The 19,472-nt window shown below is 37.1% G+C and overlaps 1 protein-coding gene and 1 pseudogene across 1 annotated transcript in view; one reads left to right on the forward strand and one right to left on the reverse strand.

Moving 5' to 3' along the window:
- The window catches only part of LOC122700824 (protein enabled-like), a 133,566-nt gene that overhangs the window by 88,395 nt on the left and 25,699 nt on the right, over positions 1–19,472 (reverse strand). The gene's annotated exons all lie outside the window — the stretch shown is intronic.
- Positions 2,341–2,451, forward strand: LOC122701214 (annotated as a pseudogene).

The raw sequence follows: 19,472 nt of genomic DNA on the forward strand, positions 1-19,472 counted from the left end.
ACTGTACAGCAATCCTCAAACATTTAATTCACCTGTATACTGTATACTTCACCAAAGTATTAACACACAAAATGTGAAAGCAATCACAAATGAACTACAAGGAAAATAAGCCATGCCTTCTGCAGAGAACAGAAAAAGCATAAATTTTTAACCTAAATGTTACAAGTGAATCTCAACTATTACTCTCCCCTAGATCTTACTCAACTTATCAGCACACAACAAAAAATCACATAATCTTTAAGTTATTCATATATTTTCAAAACTCTAACCTGTGTGTGTGTTTATGTGTGTATGTTTTAACTCTAGCCTCTGTCTTAGTCAGACTTTATATTAAGCATTTACCTGAAGAAATTACTTCATTAATTTCATTATCTTCAGCATGTTTTAACTAATTCTTCAAGGCTGCTTCTTTGATCATTTCAGTGATCCTTTTCAAATAGATTATATAATTAATTAATTCTCACAAATTATTAGTGAGTATAAATATAGCCAGATTTCCTTTTTTAAGTGAAAATTGATTTCAAGAATGAATAAAATAGTGAGTAATCACATTTCAAAGGGTCCTTTATTATTCAGTGAATTTATTTTCAGGAGTTATTTTCTGAATTTCCTTACCGTACCCAAAATACAAGAGAAGGAAATGGCAATCCACTCCAGTACTCTTGTCTGGGAAATCCCAAGGACGGAGGAGCCTGGCAGGCAACAATCCATAGAGTCGCAAGAGTTGGGCACAACTGAGCAACTAAACACAGACACACACTCAAAATATAATTACATTTGCCAAAATATGATATGCACACAACTTATCAGGGATACCAACATTTGAAATAATGAGTTTTCTTAACTGAAGAAAACTGTAACACTGTATTCACATATGTATCTACTACTAAGGAAAAATTGAGTTAATTGCTTGGATATGTCACAACAGAATGGCCACTTGAAATATGGTAAGGATGGTCACTACTTTAGGAAAAGAGTTTCTTTTTTTAAAATGTAAGAATAATAATGACAATAGGTAACATGTATTGAATATGCTGAACACTGCTGGAAGGATTTTGACATGGATTAGATAATTTAATCTTCACAACAACCCTATGAGATAGATACTATTATCACTCTCATTTTATAGACGAGGAAAGTGAGACTAAGAGAGATCAGGTCACACGCCTTTCAAGAGGAAGATTTGGAATTTGAACTTAAAGCAATGTGACTTTACTGTCTCTAAAACCATGACCTTTAGAAAATAACTTACCAAGTACACAAGTAAAATAACACATTATTACTTAAAATATTAAAGACTTAAACACCATTTTACACTTTATAAAGTACCATCACAAATATTTCATTTAAGTCTTATAAAAATCCTGTAAAGTAATAGCATTCCTATTTTGCAAATGAAGAAACTAAAGGTAAGAAAGGTAAACTGACTTTTCCAAAGTCACTTGGCTAATAAATAATAGAATGAGGATACCAATCCCAGTCTTTTAATATTATGTCTTGTGTGTGTGTGTGTGTGTGTGTGTGTGTGTGTGTGTGTGTGTGTGTGTGTGTGTATTACTTGCTCAGTCGTGTCTGACTCTTTGCGACCCCATAGACCACAGCCCACCAGGCTCCTCCGTTCATGGAATTCTCCAGGCAAGAATGCTGGAGGGGGAATATTATGTCTTACATTTTTCCAACTATAATTACTCTCCTTATTCCACACTAAGATCTTTCCTAAGATTTTATTCACTCAATGACAAGTGGAATGAAGACTTTCCAATAAGAATGACATTTTAAAAAAAGAGAGTAAAGGTTTCCTCAATTTAACATTAAAAGAAAGCAGTGTTATAGTAAAACATTTTAGTGAAAATAAATCTTATTTCCATACTTTAAAATCATGTAATTCTTAGTAGTGAGATTTTCATTTTCCTTACTAAGTAGTCATAAATACATTCTTAATTCAAATAATGAGGAAAAAGAGCTAAGAGGGCCTTATACCCAAAGGATACTCCCATGATCCTACCAAGCAAAGAGGATCACCCAAGAAATAACTAAATTAGAACCAGGATAGTGTAGAAGCTGTCTCAAGAGTTTGACTTAGAAAAAAAAAGAGTTTGACTTAGGACTGCTACCAACCCTCCTCCCATGAACATTTTTAAGGGGATTCACCATCACCTGGATTATTAGCAAGGTTAGGCTAGGCATATTACATGGAAGATCATTTCCCAAGAGGTACTCTCCCAGCTCTTGGTTCTTGATTTGTCTAGAAGCCAACAACTGTTTCAGTAATCATAGATTTTAAAACAGATATCTATAAAAGTCGGATGGTATGCAATTTTAGAAAACAGTATCTTTTCCAGCTTTGCGCTGTGGCAGTATCGTAGCCAATGAGGTTTATCCGAGGCATGATTATTGCTAATTGAAAAAAGTGTCTTTTCCAAAAGACTGAATATGACATCTGCAGAGCAGGAAGTACAATAAGGAAAGTCAGCCCACATGCTACTAGAGTTAAGAGTGTTATGAGGCCATCCTTAGGCAGAGAGACCTACTAGAAATTGAATGAATAAGGCTTGAACTTTTCTCATCTGTGACTCTCTTTGGCCAAGTCTGTGGCTTAGTTGCAGTCATTACCCCCTCCAAAAAAAGCAAAGAAAAATATAAGAGGGAAAAGAGAAAGAAAAGAAAAAGAAAAGAATGTAAAACTAAATAAATGAAAAACTTTAAAATTTAAATTTAAAAATCTAAAATTTTTAAAAGAAAATGAATGAATAAATATGAATAAGAAATAAAGATTTTCAAAGGAAAATTAGGCTGATGTCAAAGTATTATAAGGCTTATATGGATTAATTAATGATAAACTCTTCTGGCAAGTCTATAATGTGCAATCTAAAAAGCTTCTCGAATACGCCTCATGACCATGAATGTACTGTGGGCTGCCAATTAACTTACTAAATTGCTATGTGATATATTTATTTTTAAATCATCACTGGAATATTTCAAAAATATATATTATAGTTGTTAATAATTTTACATACAGGAAAGAATGGTATTTTGGGAGCTAGGGGGTAAATGTGCCAAGAAAAAAAAAATGGGAAGTTATCTATGTTGAAATCCCTCTTCCACCAAGGAAGAATATGCCTGATGAGTATGTGTCATCTGTTTAAAAAGGAAAAAAGATAAGATCTTTCACAGACCCACAGATGTTTCTGGATTCCCTTTCTCTTTATTTCAAGGGCTATAGCTCACACCACAGATACTGATTACAAAGCCCATTATTCTTCGTAGCTCTGATGCTCTATCAAACAGGCTCAAGGGGTTGTCCTTAAGGAATCCTATCTGATTGCTAAAATTCCTTTGCTTCTCTGACATTTCAGCACTAAAATTTGCTTTGAAGACCTTAGTGTGTCCTCTATAATGTGAACAGACATTAGTTTTAACAGATTCATGACACAAACTGACAACTAAAGAACATATCCTAGAAATGAGCATTCAGATAAAGAATTTTCCTTTCAAAAGAATTTAAAACACACACATTCACAAGTGGACACTTTTTATCCACTGAAAAAATACAATAAAATTTTTGTCACATGACTTGAATTGAGATATTCTAGAGGGAAAAACCTGGGAACATCAAAAAAGGAAGATAAGTCACTATTCCACTATATACGAAGGTATATAAATGCTTTGATGACACACGATTGGCTGGTTTAATAAAAGAAAATGGGTTTCTCGCTTTAACAATTTAGAAATAAATGCTTCAAAATGTCTTCCAATAATACCTCTCCTTTCATTTGTTTTGCCTCAGGTTTCCCCAAATCTTCATAAGGGTTCAATAATGCTCCAACCCTCCACCTGCAGGCTCTGTCTTACTGTGTATCTTGGTTCATTTTCACTAAGGTAAAAAATTCTTAAACTGACAATATGTTACTAAAGAACCAAAGGATACTAAAGAAATCAAAGAGGAAATTTAAAACACACCTAGAGACAAATGAATATGAAAACATGATCCAAAACCTACCGAAGCAGCAAAAGCAGTTGTAAGAGGAAAGTTTATAGCAATACAATCTTACATCAGGAAACAAACAAACAAACAAAAATATCTCAAGTAAACAACCTAATCTTATATCTAAAGCAACCAGAAAAAGAATAACAAACAAAACCCAAAGTTAGGGCTTCCCTGGCGGCTCAGGGGTAAAGAATCCACCTGCTGATGCAGGAGACATGGGTTCAATCCAGGGTCCAGGAAGATCCCACAGGCCGCAGTGTAGCTAAGCCTGTGCGCCACAACTACTAAGACCATACTCTAGAGCCCAGGAACCAAAACTATTGAGCCCATGCATGGCAACTACTGAAGCCTGCGTGCCCCAGAGCCCATGCTCCACAAGAGAAGCCACTGCAATGAGAAGCCTGCGTACTACAAAGAAGAGCAGAGCCCACTCTCCTCGACTACAGAAAAGCCCCTACAACAACTAAGACCCAGCAGAGCCAAAAAAAATAAATAAATAAATTTTTTAAGTTAGTAGAAGGAAAGAAATCATAAAGATCAGAGCAGAGAGGAAGAAAACAATAGCAAAGAAACTAAAAGCTGGTTCTTTGAGAAGATAAACAGAACAGACAAACCTTTAGCCAGACCCATCAAGAAAAAAAGGGAGCAGACTCAAATCTGTGAAATTAGAAATTAAAAATAAGAAGTCACAACGGACACCACAGAAATACAAAGAATCATAAGAGCCTACTACAAGTGTACTACAAAGAAGAGCAGAGCCCACTCTCCTCGACTACAGAAAAACCTCTGCAACAACTAAGACCCAGCACAGCCAAATATAAATAAATTAAAAAAATATTTTTAAAGTTAGAAAGAAGGAAATCATAAAGATCAGAGCAGAGAGGAAGAAAACAATAGCAAAGAAACTAAACGCTGGTTCTTTGAGAAGATAAACAGAACAGACAAATCTTTAGCCAGACCCATCAAGAAAAAAAGGCAGCAGACTCAAATCTGTGAAATTAGAAATTAAAAATAAGAAGTTACAATGGACACCACAGAAATACAAAGAATCATAAGAGCCTACTACAAGCAACTCTATGCCAATAAAGGACAACCTAAAAGAAATGGACAAATTCTTAGAAAAGTACAACTTCCTAAGACTGAACCAGGAAGAAAATACAAATAGACCAATCACAAGTACTGAAATTGGAACTATGATTAAAAAATTTCTAACAAATAAAAGTCCAGGACCATGTGGCTTCAAAGGCAAATTCTATTAAATGTTTAGAGTATAGTTAACACCTATCCTTTGGAAACTCTGCCCAAAAACTGCAGAGGAAGGAACACTCCCAAGCTCATTCTACAAGGCCACTATCACCCTAATACCCAAACCAGACAAAGATATCACAAAAAAGAAAATTATAGGCCAATATCATTGCTGAACATGATGCAAAAATTCTCAACAAAATACCAGCAAACTGAATCCAAAACACATTAAAAGGATCATAGGCCATGATTAAGTGAGATATATCCCAGGGATGCAAGGATTCTTTAGCATGTAAATTAACCAATGTGATACACCACATTAACAAATTGAAGATTAAAAATATATGATCATCTCAATACACTGAAAACCTTTTGACAAAATTCAACACCCATTTATGATAAAAATACCCTCCAGAAAGTGGGCATAGAGAGGACCTACCTCAACAAAATAAAATCAATAAATGAAAGTCACAGCAAACATCATGATCAATGGTGAAAAACTGAAAGCATTTCCTCTAAGATCAAGAACAAAACAAGGATGCCCACTCTCGCATTTATTCAACACAGTCTTGGACATTCTAGCCATAGCAATCAGAGGAGAAAAAAAAATAAAAGGAATACAAATTGGAAAAGAAGTAAAACTGTCACTGTTTGTAGACAACATGATGCTATACATAGAAAATCCTAAAGATGCCTCCAGAAAACTACTAGAGCTCATCAGTGAATCTAGTAAAGTCGCAAAATACAAAATTAATACACAGAAATTTATTGCATTCTTATACACTAACAACAAAAGATCAAAAAGATAAATTAAGAAAACAATCCCATTTGCCATCACAACAAAAAGAACAAAATACCTAGGAACAAACCTGTCTGATGAGGCAAAGGACCTGTACTCAGAAAACTATAAAATACTGATGGAAGAAATCAAAGATGACACAAACAAATGAAAAGATACACCATGTTCTTGGATTAAAAGAGTCAACATAGTCAAAATCACTGTGCTACCCGAAGAAATCTACAGGTCCAATACAATACCTATCAAACCATCAATGGCATTTTTCACAGAATTAGAACAAAAATTTTACAATTTGTATGGAAACAGAAAAGCCCCCAAATGGCGAGAGCAGTATTGAGAAAGAAAAACAGAGATGGAGGAATCAGGCTCCCTGACTTCAGGCTACACTACAAAGCTACAGTTATCAAAGCAGAATGATACTGGCACGAAAACAGAAATATAGATCAACAGAACAGGATAGAAAGCCTAGAAATAAACCCACCCATCTATGGTCAACTAACCTATGACAAGAAAGCAAGAACATACAATGGAGAAAATATTGTCTCTTCAATAGTGGTACTGGGAAAACTGGACAGCTACAGGTGAAAAAAATGAAAGTAGGAAACACCCTAACACCATACACACACACACACACACACACACACACACACACACACAAAACTCAAAATGGATTAAAGACCTAATTTAACGTCAGATACTGTAAAAGTCTTAGAGGAAAACATAGAACTCTCTCTGGCATAAATCGAAGCAAGATCTTTTTTGATCCACCTCCTAAAGTAATGAAAATAAAAACAAAAATAAACAAATGGAACTCAATTAAACTTAAAAGCTTTGAACAGCAAAGGAAACCATGAGCAAGGCAAAAAGACAACCCACAGAATGGGAGAAAATATTTCAAACAAAGTGACTAACAAAGGATTAATCTCCAACATATACAAACAGTTCAGGCAGTCAATATTTAAAAAGAAAAAAAACCCAATCAACAGCCCAATCAAAAAAAAAAAAGATCAGAAGTTCTAAACAGACATTTCTACAAAGAAGACATTCAGATGGCCAAGAAACACATGAAAAGATGTTCAACATCACTAATTATTGGGCTTCTCGGGTAGCTTACCTGCTAGAGAATCCACCTGTGATGGAAGAAACCCCAGCTCAATCTGTGGGTCAGGAAAACCCCCTGGAGAAGGGATAGTCTGCCCACGCCAGTATCCTTGGTGTCCCTGGTGGCTCAGACAGTAAAGACTTCGCCTGCAGTGCAGGAGACCTGGGTTTGATTGCTGGATTGGGAAGATCCCCTGGAAGAGGGCATGGCAACCCACTTCAGTATTCTTGCCTGGAGAAGCTGCATGGACAGAGGAGCCTGGTGGGCTAAGTCCACGGAGTCATAAAGAGTCTCAAAAAAAAAAAAAAAAACCCAACCCAATCAACAAGCCAATCAAGAAAAAAAAGTGGTCAGAAGTTCTAAACAGACATTTCTCCAAAGAAGACACAGACATGGGCAAGAAACACATGAAAGGATGTTCAATATCACTAAATATTAGAAAAATGCAAATCAAAACTACAATAAGGTATCACCTCACATTGGTCAGAATGGCTATCATCAAAAAAATCTATGAACAGTAAATGCTGGAAAGGGTGTGGAGAAAGGGGGACCCTTCTCACTGATGGTGAGAATGCAAAATTGGTATAGACACTATGGAGAACAGTATGGGGGTTCCTTAAAAAACTAAAAATAGAACTACCTTATAATCCAGCAATCCCACTCCTGGGCATATATACAGAGAAAACCATAATTCAAAAAGATACATGTATCCAAATGTTCAGTTCAGCTTAGTCACTAATTTATGTCCAACTCTTTGTGACCCCATGGACTGCAACACACTAGGCTTCCCTGTCCATCACCAACTCCCAGAGCTTGCTCAAACTCATGTCCATCGAGTCAGTGATGCCATCCAACCATCTCATCCTCTGTCACCCCCTTCCTCTCCTGCCTTCAATCTTTCCAAGCATCAGGGTCTTTTCTAAGGAGTCAGTCATTCGCATCAGGTGGTCAAAGTATCAGAGATTCAGCTTCAGCATCAGTCCTTCCAATGAATAATCAGGATTGATTTCCTTTAGGATTGAAGAGTCTTCTTCAACACCATAGTTCAAAAGCATCAATTCTTTGGCATTCAGCTTTCTTTATAGTCCAACTCTCACATCCATACATGACTACTGGAAAAACCATAGCCTTGACTAGACTGATCTTTGTTGACAAAGTAATATCTCTGCTTTTTAATATGTTGTCTAGGTTGGTCATAACTTTCCTTCCAAAGAGTAAGTGTCTTTTAATTTCATGGCTGCAATCACCATCTACAGTGGTTTTGGAGTCCAAGAAAATAAAGTCTGACACTGTTTCCACTATTTCCCCATCTATTTGCCATGAAGTGATGGGACCGGATGCCATGATCTTAGTTTTCTGAATGTTGAGCTTTAAGCCAGTTTTTTCACTCTCCTCTTCACTTTCATCAAGAGGTTCTTTAGTTCCTCTTCACTTTCTGCCATAAGGGTGGTGTTATGTGCATATCTGAGGTTATTGATATTTCTCCCGGCAATCTTGATTCCAGCTTGTGCTTCTTCCAGCCCAGCGTTTCTCATGATGTACTCTGCATATAAGTTAAATAAGCAGGGTGACAATATATAGCCTTGACGTACTCCTTTTCCTATTTGGAATCAGTCTGTTGTTCCATGTCCAGTTCTAACTGTTGCTTCCTGACCTGCATACAGGTTTCTCAAGAGGCATTTCTCAATCAGACATTAGTGAAAGAAATATTCACAACTGAAATTATGACCACAAATGAGTGGTGATTATTTTCTTACGCTCCTCTGTCCATGGAATTCTCTGGGCAAGAATACTGGAGTGGTAGCTATTCCCTTCTTCAGGGGATCTTCTTGACCCAGGGATCACACCCAGGTCTCCCGCACTGCAGAAAGATTCTTTACTGTCTGAGCCATCAGGGAAGCCCTTATAGTCTTATAATATAGGCTAAATATTTGTGTCCACCCCACCAAAGTTCATATGCTTAAGTCCTAATCCCAATTTGATGGTATTTAGAGATAGGACCTTTGTGAGGTAATCAGGTCTTGAGCAAGGAGCTTTCATGAATGGAATTAGCACCCTTATAAGAAGAGACATGAGAGAAAGAATCTTTCTTCCTCACCATGGGAAGATACAGCAAGAAGATGGCCATCTATAAACCGGAAGAGGGTCCTCATCAGACACAGACTATGCCAGCTCCTTGATATGAGACTTCCCAACCTTCAGAATTGTAGGAGATAACTGTTGTTTAAGCCACCAGTTTATAGTATTTTGTTACAGCAGTTTGAACTGACTTGAACATGTTGCAAAGAAACAACTAACTACTTACAGAATCTAAGAAAATAAGATACAAGTATATGAAATTGTGATATTCTTTCTTACAAAGATACATGTAAGACTCTACATCAAGCAATGCAATTGAAGAAACGCTTGCCAGATCCTTTGAGAAAATCATAAATTTCTAAGTGATCAGCGTCAATATGACCAATTAATTCATTAACTACTATCAAGGCATTAGTAATATATTCTTTCTCTTTTAGTGGTACATAAATGGTACATCTTAAAATTGATGATATTTTATATTCAATTAAAAAGAGATATGAGAGCAAAAAAATTTTCCAGAACTGATGAAAAACATCAATCCATGCATGTTGCTGCTGCTAAGTCGCTTCAGTCATGTCCGACTCTGCAACCCCAAAGACAGCAGCCCACCAGGCTTCCCTGTCCACAGGACTCTCTAGGCAAGAACACTGGAGAGGGTTCCCATTTCCTTCTCCCAATCCATGTATACAGGAAGCCAAAAGTTCCCAAGCAGTATAAATAAAAGGAAATCCACACTTAAAACATATTATCATGAAACTGTTCAAAACCAAAAAGAAAGAGAAAGACCTTAAAAGCCATCAGGGCACAATAGAGGGAGGGACAGAGAAAGATTACCTTCAAAAGAAGCTCAGATACCAGGTTCATGGAGTGGAAAGTTCAATAATGTTCAGAATAGTAATTCTCCCCAGGTTGATTCATATATCAATTGCTACCAGATTTTCAGCAGTCTTTTAGCAGATATTGGCAAGATGATCCTAAAATGTGTTTAGAATTGCAAATTACATAGAATTACAAAATTTATATAGAATTCATATAGAATGCCAAAACAATTTTGAAAAAGACAAAGCTGGACAACATATGCTTCCCAATTTCAAAACCTGATATAAAGCTACTTCAGTAGTTGTGAACACAATGTAGTACTGGCACAAGGACAGACATGTAAATTACTAGAACAGAACTTATTTTCAATAAAGGTGCAAAGGAAATTCACTGAAGGAAAAGATAGTCTTTTTAATTAACAGTACTAGGAAAACTGTATATGCATATGCCAAAAGATAAAGTTACACCTTTAAAAAAATAAATAAATAAAGTTACACCTTTATTTCACACTATACAAAATAAATCACAGATTTAAATGTCAGAGCCAAAACAAACTTTTAAAAGAAAACACAGGTGATTATCTTCAATACCTTAGGTTAGGCAAAAATTTATTTGATATGACACCAAAAACATGGTTCATTCTTTAAAATCTGGTAAATTAAACCTCATCAAAATTCAAATCATTTACACTTCAAAAGATATTATTATGAAAATTAAAAGATAAGCAACAGACTGGGAGAAAATGTTTGGGAAACATATATCTTATAAAGGATTTGTGTACAAAATATGCAAAGAGCTCTTTGTATACAAGAAGACAAACAACCCAATCAAAAATTGGGTAAAATTTTTGACAAAACATTTCACCAAAGAAGATATATGGGTGCTGTGGTTCATGGGGTCGCAAAGAGTCGGACACACTGAACGACTGAACTGAACTGAATAAACACACAAAAAGGTATTCTGTGTTAGTTTAGGAAAATGCAAATTAAAATCACAACAAGAAGCAATTTCACATCCATTAGGATGACTGTAATAACTTTTTTTAAAAAAGGATAATAACAAATGTTGGTAAGGATGTGGAAAAAAGGAGTCCTCATATTTTGCTGGTAGGAACACAAAATAATGCAACTACTTTGGAAGGTTTGAAGTCTCATTAAAAGTTAAAAATAAATTTTCCAAATGACTGAACAATTTTATACTTATGTATCTACCCAAGAGAAATGAAAATATATATTTACACAAAGACTTATACATGGATCCTCTTAGCACCATTATTCATATTCATAGTCAAAAACTATAAAAAACTAAATGTGCATTAACTGATTAATGGGTAGACATAATGTAGTGTATTTATACAGTGGAACACTACACATCAATAAAAAGAACAAATTATTAACACATGCTTTGACATATGAACTTCAAAAATATAATTCTAGGGGAAAAGGGTGGGGGGAAGGATAGACTGGGATTTGGGGATTGATATGTACATGCTACTATATGTAAAACAGACAACCAATAAGGATCTTCTGTAAGCACAGGGAATTCTGCTCAATATTCTATAATAAGCTAAATGGAAAAAAATTTTGAAAAAGAGTAAATACATGTATATGTATGACTGAATCACTTTGCTGAATACCTGAAACAAACACAGCACTGTTAATTAACTTCAATATAAAATAAAAATTTTAAATACAAATAAAAATTAAAAATAAATAAAAATGTTAATATTAAACAGTAACAGTAATATTACACAAGTGAAAGTGCAATAAATCATCCTAATGAAATTATAATATATAAAAGGTACTTTCATACTTAAGCATATTTTAATATTTCAGAAGCTTTCATAATTTTCATAAATGATGATGGTGAATACTTACTGAGTACACCAAACAGTTTAGACATCAAACACTTCCAACATGAAAATATATATATATTATTCTAAGTCAAAGAATACCAACACAAGAGACCACATATTGTGTCATTTGATTTATATGAAATTTCCAGGAAAGTAAAATCTACAGAGAAAGCAAATAGATTAATATTGTCCGGGGTAAGGAGAATGGATAGAAGTTACCAAAGGGGATAGGCATGGGGGATGAATTAGGAGTTGATATTAACTGATACACACTGCTATATATAAAAATAGATAAACAACAAGGACCTACAATGTAGCACAGGAAACTGTACTCAATATCTTGTTATAATCTACAATAGAAAAGAATCTGAAAAAGAATATATACATGTACACATATAAGTGGATCACTCTGTGCACTTGAACTATACTTAAACTTAAGAAAGAGGAGAGGGAATGGAGATTAACAATTAAGGAACATAAAGGATCTTATTTGGGTGACAGTGCCTGAAATCTGATCAATGGTAATAGTTGCACAATTTGTTAAAATTACTAAAAAAAGTCATTGAATAAATACTTGTAATGGGTGAAATGACATACCCTAAAGCTACATAAATATATATATATATAAAAACATATATGACTATACTATATGACTATACATATGTATATACATATATGAACATCAGACTGGTAATTCATGTCACAAAAACAACAGTGAAAACCAGAAAACAAGATACTGAGATCTTACACATGATGACAAACAAAATTGCCATCCCTGGATTTTATTCCCAGTGAAATATATTTAAAGAATTAACACAAACAGAGACTTCTTCGGGCTTCCCAGATAGCTCAGCTGGTAGAGAATCTGCCTTCAATGCAGGAGACACAAGTTCAATTCCTGGGTCAGGAAGATCCCCTGGAGAAGGGAGGGGCTGCCCACTCCAGTATTCTTGGGCTTCTCTGGTGGCTCAGACAGTAAAGAATCTGCCTGCAAGGTGGGAGATCCTCAGTTGGGATGATCCCCTGGAGGAGGGCATGGCAATCCACTCCAATATTCTTGCCTGGAGAATCCCCTTGGACAGAAAGGCCTGGTGGGCTACAGTCCATGAGGTCGCAAAGAGTCAGACATGACTGCGTGACTAAGCACACACACACAGAGCCTTCTTCAGAACAATAAAACCAGCGTTTGTCATCAGCAGATACTCCGTAGAAGAACTGCTAAAGAATAAACTACAGGTAGCAGGAATGAGCAACTAAGCTAACCATCAGACAGTCACACTTGTCTCCCATGCTAGTAAGGTCATGCTTAAATATTTGCCTGCTAGGCTTCAGCATTATGCAAACCAAGAACCTTCAGATGTCCAAGCTGGATTTAGAAAAGGAAGATGAACCAGAGATCAAATTGCCAACATTCCCTGGATTATAGAGAAAGCAAAAGAATTTCAGAAATACATCTATCTCTGTTTCATCGACTACACTAAAGCCTTTAACTGTGTGGATCATGACAAACTGTGGAAAGCTCTTAGAACGATGGGAATACCAGACCATCTTACCTGTCTCCTGAGAAACCTGTATGCAGGTCAAGAAGCAAACTTAGAACCCTGTATGGAACAACTGATTGGTTCAAGATCAAGAAAGGAGTTCTACAGGGCTGTCTGCTGTCACCCTGTTTGTTTAACCTATACGCTGAGCACATCATGAGAATTGCCAGGCTGGATGAGTTACAAGTCGGAATCAACTTAGGCAGGAGAAACATCAGCAACCTCAGACATGCAGATGATACCACTCTAATGGCAGTAAGCGAAGAGGAACTAAAGAGTCTCTTGATGAGGGTGAAGGAGGAGAGTGAAAGAGCCGGCTTAAGACTAAATATTGAAAAAACTAAGATCATGGCATCTGGCCCCATTATTGTATGGCAAATAAAAGGAGAAAAAGTGGAAATAGTGACAGATTTCCTCTACTTGGGCTCCAAAATCACTGTGGATGGTGATTGCAGCCATGAAATCAGAAGATAATTGTTTCTTGGCAGGAAAGCAATGACAGACATAGACAGTGTGTTGAAGAGGTATGTATAGTCAAGGCTATGGTCTTCCCAGTGGAAGCTGGGACTGCAAAGAAGACAGAATGCCAAAGAACGGATACCTTCAAAGTGTGGTGCTGGAGAAGACTCTTGAAAGTCCCTTGGAAAGCAAGGAGATCAAACCAGTCAATCTTAAGGAATATCAACCCTGAACATTCACTGGGAGGACTGATGACGAAGCTGAAGCTCCAGTATTTTGGTCATCTGATACGAACAGACGACTCACTGGAAAAGTCCCTGATGTTGGGAAAGATTGAGGGCAGAAGGAGAAGAGGGCATCAGAGGATGAAATGGCTGGGTGGCATCATCAAGGCAATGAACATGAACTTGGGCAAACTCCGGGGGATTGTGAGGAACAGGGAGGCTGGCATGCTGCAGTCCATGGGGCCGCAAAGAGTCAGACATGACTGGGCAACCGCACAAAAAGCAGGAATGAGCTCCCAGACCAAAGATCTAACATGCAAGACAGAACCAACGACAAATAAAGTGACAAATACGTGAGTATACACACATGAATATCAAGTATAAAAATTAGTAATAATAAAGTTTCATGGGGTTAAAAATAAACATAATACAACAATTTTCAGGGGAGGGGGAGCAGGGTTAAAGTGTGCTAAAGTCTTTATCTTATTGATAAGGAAGCTAAAAGTAACGATAATAACTTGAGACTCTGACAATTATGTTTATTATAACTTCCAGAGTAACCAACAAGTGAATAGAAACAGAATGTATAACTTCTAAATTATTAGAGGGAAAATAAAATAATTAAAAAATTATCCATTGTAGGGCTTCCCTGGTGGCTCAGATGGTAATGAATCTGCATGGAATGTGGGAGACTTGGATTCGATCCCTGGGTTGGGAAGATCCCCTGGAGGAGGGCATTGCAACCCATTCCAGTATTCTTGCCTGAAGAATCCCCATGGACAGGGGAGCCTGGCAGGCTGCAGCCCCTGGGGTCTGAAAGAGCTAGACACAAACTGAGCAACTCAGCAAAGAAAACAGCACTCAGTCAAGGTTACCCAGAGAAACAGAACCAAAACCAGTAGGGTTTGTCATGTGTGTTACATGTGTCTGTCAAGACAGAGAGAGAGAAACACTTATTTTAAGAAACTGGCCAACGCAATTATGGAGGCTGACAAGACCCAAGATTTACAGTCAGCAACCTGGAGACCCAGGAGAGCTGATGGTATAGTTTCAGTCCAAGTCCAAAGGCCTAATAAGCAGGAAAGTCAATAGTATGATTCTGTTCTGAAAGCCAGTAGTTTTGAGACCCAGGAAGATGTTTCAAGTTGAGTCTGATTGTGGAGGAAAAAGCAAATGTCCCAGCTCTAAGGCAATAGGGCAGGAGTTCCTTCTTACTACTCCTTTTTGGTTTCTTCAAATCTTTAACAGACTGGATGAGATGCACCCATATTGAGGAGGGCAATCTGCTTTACTCAACCTACCAATTCAAATGTTAATCTCATTCAGAATTTTTGATAAAATATCTGAGCAACCGGTGGCCTAGTCAAGTAGACACATTAAATTAATCATTACATCAATCCAAAAGAAAGCAAAAATGGAGCAAAACAGAAAAGACATGTCAAATAGAAAGTGAAAAATAGGACAGCAAAGCCTATCACATCAGTAAATACATTGAATGTGATCAGATTTAAACCCTTAGAATCAACTAGATGTCTGATAGAAGGTATATTAATTCAATCCACTGATTCACTAACATCTACTATGTGTTATGTATTATTTTACGTATATAGACACATCAGTGGGAAAAAAGCAATCAGATTCAGTTCAGTTCAGTAACTCAGTCGTGTCTGACTCTTTGTGACTCCGTGAACTGCAGCATGCCAGGCCTCCCTGTCCATCACCAACTCCCAGAGTTCACCCAAACCCATGTCCATCAAGTCGGTGATGCCATCTAACAATCTCATCCTCTGTCATCCCCTTTTCCTCCTGCCCTCAATCTTTCCCAGCATCAGGGTCTTTTCAAAAGAGTCAGCTCTTCACATCAGGTGGCCAAAGTATTGGAGTTTCAGCTTCAGCATCAATCCTTCCAATGAACACCAAGGACTGATCTCCTTTAGGATGGACTGGTTGGATCTCCTTGCAATCTAAGGGACTCTCAAGAGTCTTCTCCAACACCACAGTTCAAAAGCATCAATTCTTCGGCATTCAGCTTTCTTTATAGTCCAGCTCTCATATTCATACATGACCACTGGAAAAACCATAGCCTTGACTAGACGGACCTTTGTTGGCAAAGTAATATCTCTGCTTTTCAGTATGCTATCTAGGTTGGTCATAACTTTCCTCCCAAGGAGTAAGCATCTTTTAATTTCATGGTTGCAATCACCATCTACAGTGGTTTTGGAGTCCAGAAAAATAAAATCAGCCACTGTTTCCCCTGTTTCCCAATCTATTGAATCTAAAATCAGCCACTGTTTCCCCTGTTTCCCCATCTATCCCCATGAAGTGATGGGACCGGATGCCATGATCTTACTTTTCTGAATGTTGAGTTTTAAGCCAACTTTTTCACTCTCCTCTTTCACTTTCATCAAGAGGTTCTTTAGTTCTTCTTCACTTTCTGCCATAAGGGTGGTGTCATCTGCATATCTGAGGTTATTGATATTTCTGCCGGCAATCTTGATTCCTCCAGCCCAGCATTTCTCATGACGTACTCTGCACATAAGTTAAATAAGCAGGGTGACAATATACAGCCTTGACGTACTCCTTTTCCTATTTGGAACCAGTCTGTTGTTCCATGTCCAGTTCTAACTGTTGCTTCCTGACCTGCATATAGGTTTCTCAAGAGGCAGTTCAGGTGGTCTGGTATTCCCATCTCTTGAAGAATTTTCCACAGTTTATTGTGATCCACACAGTCAAAGGCTTTGGCATAGTCAATAAAGCAGAAATAGATGTTTTTCTGGAACTCTCTTGCTTTTAGTGGAAAAAAAGTAATCAGATTACAGAATAATAAACAACTGTTCTGTATTCATTTTCATCTATCTATAATCCCTACCTCCCTTTTAAAAAGACTGTGCTGATTTATAATTGGAAACATTTTATGCAACAGGTTAATATAAATTAAAAACAAAAGAAGCTCCATAATTACATGAACAAATTTAGGGGTAAAGAATTCTGCCAACACAAGAGATGTGGGTTCAATCCCTGGGTCAAAGATCGCCTGGAGAAGGAAATGGTAATCCACTCCAGTACTCTTGCCTAGGAAATCCCATGGACAGAGGGGCCTGGTGGGCTGCAGTCCACGGGGTCACAAGGGTTGAACACGACATGGCGACTAAACAGCAACAAGAACATGGTTAAACAAGCATCCACACATGAGGGAGTTACTAAAAGTAAGTACTATCAGTATTAAAACTTGAGTTAATAGGCATCCAAGGCAAAAAGGGAAATAGCACATTTTAGTCACCTACCTACCAAAAATTGTATATTCAGTAGAACACACAAACTTTCATTTAGCCCTAAAGTATAAGGAAAATGAACAGAGATGCTTATATTCTGAGAAATATATAATTATACAGGCTGTTCCAAGAGATCCAGTAGCCAACCTAAGAAGCTTCATACAAAGACAAGTTGGGTACGATAGGAGAAAAACGTGGGCCTCATATTCAGACAGAATTCAGTTTCAGACATGTTCCATGCCAGGCTGGACAAATTAGAAACTGGATTCATGATTGCTGAGAGAAGTATCAACACCTGAGATAGGCAGATGATACCACTCTAATGGCAGAAGGCAGAAAGCAAAGAGGGACTAAAGAGCCTTTTGATGAGGGTGAGTGAGGAGCGTGAAAAAGCTGGCTTAAAACTCAACATTCAAAAAACTGAGATCATGGCATCCTGTCCTATCACTTCATGGAAAATAGATGGGGGGAAAAGTGGAAATAGTGACAGATTTTATTTTCTTAGGCTTCAAAATCACTGTGGACAGTGACTGCAGCCATGAAATTAAAAGACGCCTGCTCCTTGGAAGAAAAGCTATGGCCAACCTAGACAGAATATTAAAAAGTAGAGACATCACTTTGCCAACAAAGGTCCATATAATCAAAGCTATGATTTTTCCAGTAGTCATGTACACATGTAAGAGTTGGACCATAGAGAAAACTGAGTGTCAAAAGAACTGATGTTTTTGAGTTGTGGTGCTGGAGAAGACTCTTGAGAGTCCCTTGGACTGCAAGGAGATCCAACCAGTCCATCCTAAAGGAAATCAACCCTGAATGGTCATTGGAAGGACTGATGCTGAAGCTGAAGCTCCAATACTTTGGCCACCTGATGCAAAGAGCTGATTCATTGCAAAAGACCCTGATGCTGGGAAAGACTGAAGGAAAAAGGGAGACAACAGAGGATGAGGTGTTTGGGTGGAATCACCGACTCAATAGACATGTATCTGAGCAAATGCCGGGAGTTACTGAAGAACAGGAGAGCCTGGAGTGCTGCAGTCCATGGGGTCACAAAGAGTCAGACACAACTTAGCAACTGAACAACCACAACAACATGTTTCATCACCTACGTCTGTACGACCATAGGCAAGTTACTTAACCTTTCTGAAATCAATTTCCCCATCTCTGAAACAGAACTATGATTGAAGGAATTAGAGAGATGTTTTATAAGGTATCTAGCATATAATAAATTCTCAATTTTAAAAAAAGTTATTATTATTATAGCACATAATCATAAACATAGGGGCACTGTAAATTGATACAGAGAGGAGTTTCTACTTATAGATCAAAGCATATGGTGCTTAAAGAATAGTCTGTTCCACCGTACCAATGAACTAAAATATGAACAATATGGAAGTAATATAAATGAAGAGAAAGTTGACTACTGTACACAAACCATAAGGTTTGTGTATATGCATTTACATAAGGCAAGTCAAAGGAAAACTGGGCTTTTGTCAAGTGGGTTCATCTTTGGGTTAACAACCACTTTTTGCCTTTTTCCTAAGCATCGACATTAACCAGTAAACTACATAAGGGTAGAGTCCATTCATGGTTTTCCATGCCATTCTTTCCCAGTATAGACATATTCAGAGCACTCAATATTTGTTAATCAAAAAATGGGTATCAATTATCTCTGGAATTTATAGTTTTCAAGAATGTTGTCTAATATATTTTGCAGTGATAGTTTGACTCTATGCATTTCTGTGACTTGTGACATAAGCAGGTTTTTTAAATGACCAACTCTGATGGCTAATTTTACGTGTTAACTTGGCTATGCTATAATACCCAGTTATAGATGGGGAAACAATGGAAAGAGTGAGAGACTATTTTTGGAGTCTCCAAAATCACTGCAGATGGTGACTGCAGCCATAAAATTAAAAGACGCTTACTCCTTGGAAGAAAAGCTATGACCAACCTAGACAGCATATTAAAAAGCAGAGACATTACCCTGCCAACAAAGGTCTGTCTATTCAAGGCTATGGTTTTTCCAGTAGTCATGTATGGATGTGAGAGTTGGACTATAAAAAAACTTGAGCACCAAAGAATTGATGCT

Source organism: Cervus elaphus, chromosome 9 (assembly GCF_910594005.1).
Source record: "Cervus elaphus chromosome 9, mCerEla1.1, whole genome shotgun sequence".
In the NCBI taxonomy this organism is placed as follows: domain Eukaryota; kingdom Metazoa; phylum Chordata; class Mammalia; order Artiodactyla; family Cervidae; genus Cervus; species Cervus elaphus.